The following is an 8513-nucleotide window of genomic DNA, read 5'->3' on the forward strand; positions in this document are numbered from 1 at the left end:
ATTTAAGTCCATGTAATTACGTCACTTTCGAATATGCCCCACGCGCAAGTGAAAGCAATCCACTAAAGTTGGAACTCACCCTTAAACGTTGGCTGCCACGGTGCCTTCGATCATTCATTTAGGCTGGCCGCCGCGTATACCCTCTCGCTCGTGTGTTTCACGTTTCCTCCATCTTCCACCTCCACGCGGATGAGATCACATATTCCCTTCGCTCATTTACCAGACGCTGCCTACTGCCATTCATGTGATATATATAACCCCAAACAGCCATCACTCCCAGCACATCGCTCTCCCACAACAATTTCAGCTTATTGCTTGTTTTTTCACTCATTCAATCCACTATTCTATTTTCACGCAGCGTCTCGGCCTATTCTGTTCCTTTCCCTTCATATTCTCCCTGCATTACTCTGTCCTTGCATTTATATCTTTTAATTCAATGGGAATGGGCATGCCCCTCCTCTTTCTTTTATTGTTAATCTCATTCACACTTCTTCTAACTGTCTCTGCAAATTTCTACAATGATGTCGACATTACATGGGGCAATGATCAACCTAAAATCCTTGACAATGGCCAACAGTGGCAGTTGGCTTTGGATCGAACTTCAGGTAATATTTTGTAAATATGATTTTCATGTCAACGTGCTCTGCAACTATTTCATTTTCATGTACACTTATTAGACATCTTAATCCTTCCTTTTGATCACAGGTTGTGGGTTTCAATCTAAGGAGGAGGAGTATCTGTTTGCCAAGATTGATATGCAAATCAAATTGGTACATGGGAACTCTGCAGGCACAGTCACTGCCTATTATGTATGTTTTCTTGTCACTCTGCCCTCCTCCACCCTATTATACTCTGAAAGGCATAACTATGTCTTGTCCTATGCTGTGCTAACATGTTATTGGTATATGCCCCCTTGCAGCTATCTTCTCAAGGCCCCAAACATGACAAAATAGATTTTGAATTTCTGGGCAACCTCTATGGAGATCCCTATATCGTGCACAATAATGTCTTCGCTCAGGGCCTTGGAAATCGTGAACATCTGATGCATGAGCATTCAGCTCAAGAAAAATAATTGTATTTTAATAGACATAGGGGGTCTTGTGTTTTAAAGAAGTTGGTTTCTTAAGTGTTGAATTAATGTAATTATTTAGGATTTTGAGTGATTTTAATGAGAATAGAGATTTAATTAAATATTGTGAGGCATATTTGTAAATACTCTTGAATGTAGGAGAATATGAGAGATTTAGGATAGTTGAGAGATTGAGATATTTGAGAATTAATTGTAAATCTTAGATTAGGAGTTAGTTCATGATTTTGTGGATTAGAGAGGATCCTTAGGGATAAAGAAGAGATTTTAGGATTTTGTTGAGAAGTTTATGGATCTAAACCAGGAATTGGTTGTAGAATCCTTTTGTATAAATGTAAGCCTAAAAGGCATAGACAGAGGTTAGACAGGTTGGATAATTAAGCTAGTTAGAGTGTGACTGTAAGCTTACGGGCAGAATTGTGAAACATAGGCCACTGACATTGAAAATCAGGCCAAAGAGATAGAGAGTCTTAATATGTAATCATTTGTTTATATATGCATATACAAAGATTTAATTCCAAAACTGTATAAATGTGCGTTTTGAGCATTGACTGATAAATTATGAGTGAATCAGAGTATTCTGTGTAACAGAGGTTGCAGGCAGAGTTTGGCAGAATATACAGAGGAGAAGAATAATAAAGAGGTTCATAATGGATCGTTGAACCGATCGAAGGATCAAAGTGAAAGCTCTGGAGGGACAGTAATTAAAAAACACGCAAACTTAAGCTCAGGAGGAATTGTGCAGTAGAACAGCGAAGGAAGAAAAACCCCGAAGAAACCCGAAAACCATAGAAAAACATTGAAGAATAGCATAAAAACTTAAGTAAAGAGAAGAACAAGAAGTGAAGAGTTGATGTACAATAGCCATTGGATCTAGACGATCAACGGATGAGATTGGTTCGTGACAAGCGGCTTGGATTAAGTCGCATAAGATGGAGCCATGAAATGAACGATGGAGATTCATTAATTGAAATCGCATCGCAACATATCACAGGAGTAATGAACCCCGGCCTTAAGCGATTGCGATTGCAATGAGCGATATCATTGGTGACCTTTGGATCAGTGCTTTGATCAACGGTGGAGGATCGCGATAAACCCTGCATCGCAATCTTCCAATGCTGAGTGAATAAATCTTCGGCCATAAGATAGTGCAAAGTGCGACATGTGATATCCGATGCGATCGTCGACTAGATCGCATCACAATATTCTAGGGTAGATGTACCTCAGCCCTAAGCAATTGCGATATGCGATTGCGATGTGCGATGTGAGCGGACCCAAAAAGGTTTAGGCGCGGTTGTATTTTATTTAAAGTCCAGTTGTAGTTATTGCATATCGGATGCGAAAGTAGAATTGTGACAGCTGATGGACCTGATGCAAGAAACCAATGGTAAGGAGAATATATATAAAGGTTGTGGTATGATGGATAGTGTGATTGCATCCCGCAGATAGGGAGTTCCAAAGGCAAGTTCTTAAGAGCCCTTGAAACCCGCGATAGCGATAAAGGGAGCATCAAGTAATGTGCAAGGCAGAGGAAATGTGATAAAAAGGTAAGTTTACGTATGTTGTGGAGTATTTCTATTATATAAGATTTATGATAGAAATAAGTGCATAAAAGGTTTTATGGGTAAGTCCATGAATATAACCAAAGAATAAGTGTGGGGGTTTGGTTTATATGTGCGGGCATAAAGTTTAATGAAGGTTTATGAAGGTGATTAAGTCCCGATGATGAAAGGATTGATTAAGGGTTGAATTGTGGTTAGTTTATAAAAAAATTTCCGCATGGGATTTTACATAAGGGGGCCTTGAACCTTAGTTAATGAAGATTTGACCCCGCAAGTCAATGAAATTCCTGGGCAAAAAGATATATGCATAGTCATATGCATGCTGTGGGTAATCGCAGGTCTTTCCTGCGTCAATTTTGGTATGAGAGCAGGAACAAGTAAATGTTTTTGAAGAACTCAGAGCAAGAACGAACCAGTGAAAGAAGACTCAGCGAAGGAGTTATTGTTACTGACAGTTAGAGCTTTGCCAAGATAAAGCTAGGAGATTGAAAGAAAGAAGCAGATTCTAAATCTGATTGACAGTAGCTGAATCTTGAAGGCAGTGGAAGCATGAAGATCTGCTGAAACATATTTGCAGGAGAGGTGAGATCCTAAAGACAGGTGAGGTATGCAAATTTGTCTAGTGATTAGCAGAAATTGAATGAGTTAAATTTTAGAGTAAGATTGCAGTAGTTAAACTGTAAGAGGGACTTTTACAAGTTCTTGAAGTAGCAGAGTTTGAAGATACAGCTGAAGGCTGGAGAAAAGAACAGTCCATTCAAAGTGCAGGTGAATGGGGGGACAAGATCAGACAGAGATCTTGAAGGTGAGACGATATGTTTTTATTTTAATTTGATTTGAAGATTGGAAAGTTGTGGTCTTTATATTGATGCATAGGTAACAACATAAGAAGGTGAGAATATTGCAGCAACCTAGAGCAAGGAGTGCTCAAGAGAAACTAAGAACAACTTCCAACTGCGGTTGGGTAGAAGTTGTTGAGGCAGCTCCACTGTTGCGATTGTGGGTAGAGCTATCTTAGAGATAACAATTCCAGCGAAAGAAGTGTTGGGTAGAATTGTTAGTCAGAGAGAGGTTCGAGGAAAGAACCAGAGAAATGCTAACAGACTGAGCTCAAAGGAGAGAAGCTTAGTGAGGCATATGTAGCAAGGAGGAGACTTGTTACTACAGAGGTATTGTTGCAACTCACAAAGGCAATTCTATAGAGGATGTGGGTAGAATTTCTAGGGATAAAAGAAGCTGGTAAGAGTTTCTGAATGAAAGCAGAATGTGGCAGAACCTTGAGGAATTCTAACAGAGGTTGGATAACGAGGACAGTTGTGTTCTTAGAAGGTGCAGATGAGTTGAATTCTAGAAGTAGAGATAAGTGCTCAAAGGAGGTTCCAGAGATAGAGAACCATAGGGCTTGCCAAAAGACCAAGTACGGAGGAGAGCTTGGTGAGGTAAGTGGCAGCAAGGAGGAATTGTTGTCGCAGAATCTTCCACAACTCATAGTGAAGTGAAAGGAACTCATAGAGATGGAAATGAGGATGACTAGTGATAGTCATAACGGAGGTTCTGAAAGAGATCACAGCAGAGGACAAAAGAAGAAAGATGCCAAGGAAAATAGCATGGGAATGAGTGAGGACGAATATGATAGAGAAAAGGCTGAGATAGCAGTTCAGCTTGAAGTATTAATGGAAATGCTGCAGATAAATGAGATGGACTAGAAATATGGTTATGTCATGACAAAGAAAGTGAAGTGGCAGAGGCTACAAGAGAAAAGGAATTAGCAAGAAAATATGCATTTAATAAAGGAGCTGAGGGAACTTGAACAGATTATAGATGTCAAATTGGAGACAGAGAAGCTCGAAAGAGTTGAGCTACAGCAAAAGGGAAATGCTGGAGAAGGTGTTGAAATTTTGGTATGTGAACCAGAACATGGACCATTACTTTTTGAAAGTGATGAAGAGATAGAGGAGTTGAATCATATGAATGATTCAGAGCAACCAAAAGACTTGATGACTGAAGCATCAAATGAGACCATAAGGTCTTGTGGTTTTAAAACTGATAATTTGTGTATGGTTGCAGGTTTGGAAGAAGATAGGCAGTCTTCTAAAGCTGTCAAAAACATGAAAGAATACCTTCCCGAAGATGAAAGTTTTGAAGCAGAGTATGACAAGGAGACTAGAAAAGAAACAGTTCACTACAGTGGACAAGTGCAGAGATGCATCATTAAAACAGATGGTGTGGAAAAGAGACTTGCTGAAAGTCTCAAGAATTCTTTGAGTTTGAATCAGCATATTGATGTGCTGACAGAGGAGTTAAAGGAAAGATGAGAGCAACGTACTAAAAGGTTTCCAAAGGAAGAAGAAGTACAAGGGCCTTATATTTTTTCTTTTGATAATTGTCTTATGATTGCAGATTTTGTTGCAGAAACTGGAACATATTTGGCACAGATGGACAGCCAAATGAAAGAAGAAGAGAAAGAACATCTACCGAAGGATGTTAAATAAGATTTAGCAGAGGAAGAAGGACCATCTGATGATGGGTCAATAGCAAATGAAGAAATGGGAGATTGTGTAAAATTTCCAAATTTTACTCCAAGTAAAATCATTGAGTTATATAGAGAGTTAGACCTTCAAATAAGAAAGTTAAAAAAGTAAAGGATAAATGTTCAGGATAAATCGCTGATGAAGGATGACAAAGAAATTGTCATAAATGACAGTCAGGAAGAAGTTGACAGGTACAGAAAGCAGAAGTAGAAAATTGTCCTAAAAGACAATATAGCAGCAACTGAGAAAGTGCAAGACAATAGTGAACAAGAGAGTAAGGATGCAAGGGTGGCAGTAGTAATGAAAATTCAACAATTAAGAGTTGAAGACAATTAGCAGACAGAGGATATACTGGACAAAGAAATTGAGTTGATAAGAAGGTTAATGATGAAAGTGTCTCAGAAGAAGATAACAACAAGAAAGGAAAGGAACTACAACAAGAGGAAGACAACAACAAACTATGAAAGCATGGCAAGTGGAGCATTACAACATAAGGTATGGAGACCTGGAGAACAAAAGGAAACAACAGCAACAATAGAACAGTTGACAAGCAAAGACAGATTACAAAATAAAGTCTGGGATCCAGTAGGAACCAATTATCTAGACTTATGACCAGGAGGACATAAATTTTCTTACCTGGGGAGTCTGATGCAGGAGCATTCAGCTCAAGAAAAATCATTGTGTTTTAGTAGACATAGGGGGTCTTGTGTTTTAAGGAAGTTGGCTTCCTAAGTATTGAATTAATGTAATTATTTAGGCTATTGAGTGATTTTAATGAGAATAGGGATTTAATTAAATATTGTGAGGCATATTTGTAAATATTCTCGAATGTAGGAGAATATGAAAGATTTAGTATAGTTGAAATTGAGATATTTGCAAATTAATTGTAAATCTTAGATTAGGAGTTAGTTCATGATTTTGTGGATTAGAGAGGATCCTTAGGGATAAAGAAGAGATTTTAAGATTTTGTTGAGAGGTTTATGGATCTAAACTAGGAATTGGTTGTAGAATCATTTTGTATAAATGTAATCCTAAAAGGCATAGACAGAGGTTAGACAGGTTAGATAATGAAGCTAGTTAGAGTGTGACTGTAAGCCTACATGCAGAATTGTGAAACAGAGGCCACTGACATTGAAAATCAGGCTAGAGAGACAGAAAGTCTTAATATGTAATCATTTGTTTATATATGCATATATAGAGATTTAATTCCAAAACTATATAAATGTGTGTTTTGAGCATTGACTGATAAATTATGAGTGAATCAGAGTATTCTGTGTAACAGAGGTTGCAGGCGGAGTTCGGCAGAATATACAAAGGAGAAGAATAATATAGAGGTTCATAATGGATCGTTGAACCGATCAAAGGATCAAAGTGAAAGATCTGGAGGGGCAGTAATTAAAGAACACGTAGACTCAAGCTCAGGAAGAATTGCGCAGTAGAACAATAAAGGACGAGAAACCCCGAAGAAACCCAAGAACCATAGAAAAACATTGAAGAATGGAATAAAAACCTAAGTAAAGGGAAGAACAAGAAGTGAAGAGTTGATGCACAGTAGCCGTTGGATCTAGACGATCAACGGATGAGATTGGTTTGTGACAAGCGGCCTGGATTAAGTCGCATAAGATGGAGCCACGAAATGAATGGTGGAGATTCGTTAATTGAAATTGCATCGCAACATATCACAGGAGTAATGAACCCTGACCTTAAGCGATTGCGATTGCGATGAGTGATATCATTGCTGACTGTTGGATCAGTGCTTTGATCAACGGTGGAGGATCGCGATAAACCCCACAACGCAATATTCCAATGGTGAGTGAATAAATCTTGGGCCACAAGATAGTGCAAAGTGTGACGTGTGATATTCAATGCGATTAACGATTAGATCGCATCACAATATTCTAGGGTAGATGTACCTCGGCCCTAAGCTATTGCGATATGCGATTGCAATGTGCGATGTGAGCGGACTCAAAAAGGTTTAGGCATGGCTATATTTTATTTGAAGTCTAGTTGTAGTTATCGCATATCCGATGTGAAAGAAGAATTGCGGCAGCCGATGGACCTGATGCAAGAAATCAATGGTGAGGAGAATATATATAAAGGTTGTGGTATGATGGATAGTGTGATTGCATCCCGCAGATCAGGAGTTCCGAAGGCAAGTTCTTAAGAGCCCTTTAAACCCACGATAGCGATAAAGGGAGCATCAGGTAATGTGCAAGGCAAAGGAAATGCGATAAAAAGGTAAGTTTACGTATGTTGTGGAGTATTTCTATTATATAAGATTTATGATAGAAATAAGTGCATAAAAGGTTTTATAGGTAAGTCCATGAATATAACCAAAGAATAAGTGTGGGGGTTTGGTTTATATGTGCGGGCATAAAGTTTAATGAAGGTTTATGAAGGTGATTAAGTCCCGATGATGAAGGGATTGATTAAGGGTTTAACTGTGGTTAGTTTGTGAAATTGTTTCTGCATGGGATTTTACATAAGGGGGCCTTGAACCTTAGTTAATGAAGATTTGATCCGACAGGTCAATGAAATTCCTGGTAAAAAAGATATATGCATAGTCATATGCATACTGTGGGTAATCGCAGGTCTTTCCTACGTCAGCAACAATTTTACTTGTGGTTCGACCCAACCTTGGATTTTCACACTTACTCTGTCCTCTGGACCTCAAGCCAAATCATGTATGTATTCTAATTACCAATTCACTCATAGCGTTTAATACAATTTCTGAATCTAACAAAAATATAAATGTATGTTTTTTATTCAAATTTTCTATAGACGAGACTCCAGTGTGAGTGTTTAAGAACAGGGAGACGGAGTTGGGTAAAGTGGATAAAAAATATCACTATCTCAAGAGCCAAGCAATGAGGATCTATTCGAGCCTTTGGAATGCAGATGATTGGGCGACTAGGGGTGGAATCGTCAAGACAGACTGGAGCAAAGGTCCTTTTGTTGCATCCTTCCACAACTTCAATGCTGCTGCTTCTTCTAACTTCGCAGTAGAGGAGGCTTTGGACTCGAACCGAGAACAGAAGCTCAAGTGGGTGCGCAATAACTATATGATCTATGATTACTGTTTTGACACCAAGAGGTTCCCCCAGGGGTTGCCTCCAGAATGCAAATGAGCCCTCAACAACTCAACTCCATAGTCTGATTGATGAATTTTAGATACCCTGCCATTCCAACCATTATTTTATTCCTTCAACTCTATTCTGTGACCTCCATTCTTTCATTGTTTTCCCAATACATAATGTATAAAAAATCTGTAATAGTCCGAGGGACTGATTATTTTGTTCTTCGTATAATATCAATGTCCTTTATATTGTAAAT

The 8513-nt window shown here is 38.6% G+C and overlaps 1 pseudogene; it reads left to right on the forward strand.

Moving 5' to 3' along the window:
• The first annotated feature begins 436 nt into the window (after positions 1 to 436).
• Positions 437 to 8308, forward strand: LOC149250048 (xyloglucan endotransglucosylase protein 1-like; annotated as a pseudogene).
• Positions 8309 to 8513: the final 205 nt, after the last annotated feature.

Source organism: Pinus tabuliformis, chromosome 7 (assembly GCF_031772625.1).
Source record: "Pinus tabuliformis cultivar Carrire ecotype Pingquan chromosome 7, CPIR1, whole genome shotgun sequence".
NCBI lineage: Eukaryota > Viridiplantae > Streptophyta > Pinopsida > Pinales > Pinaceae > Pinus > Pinus tabuliformis.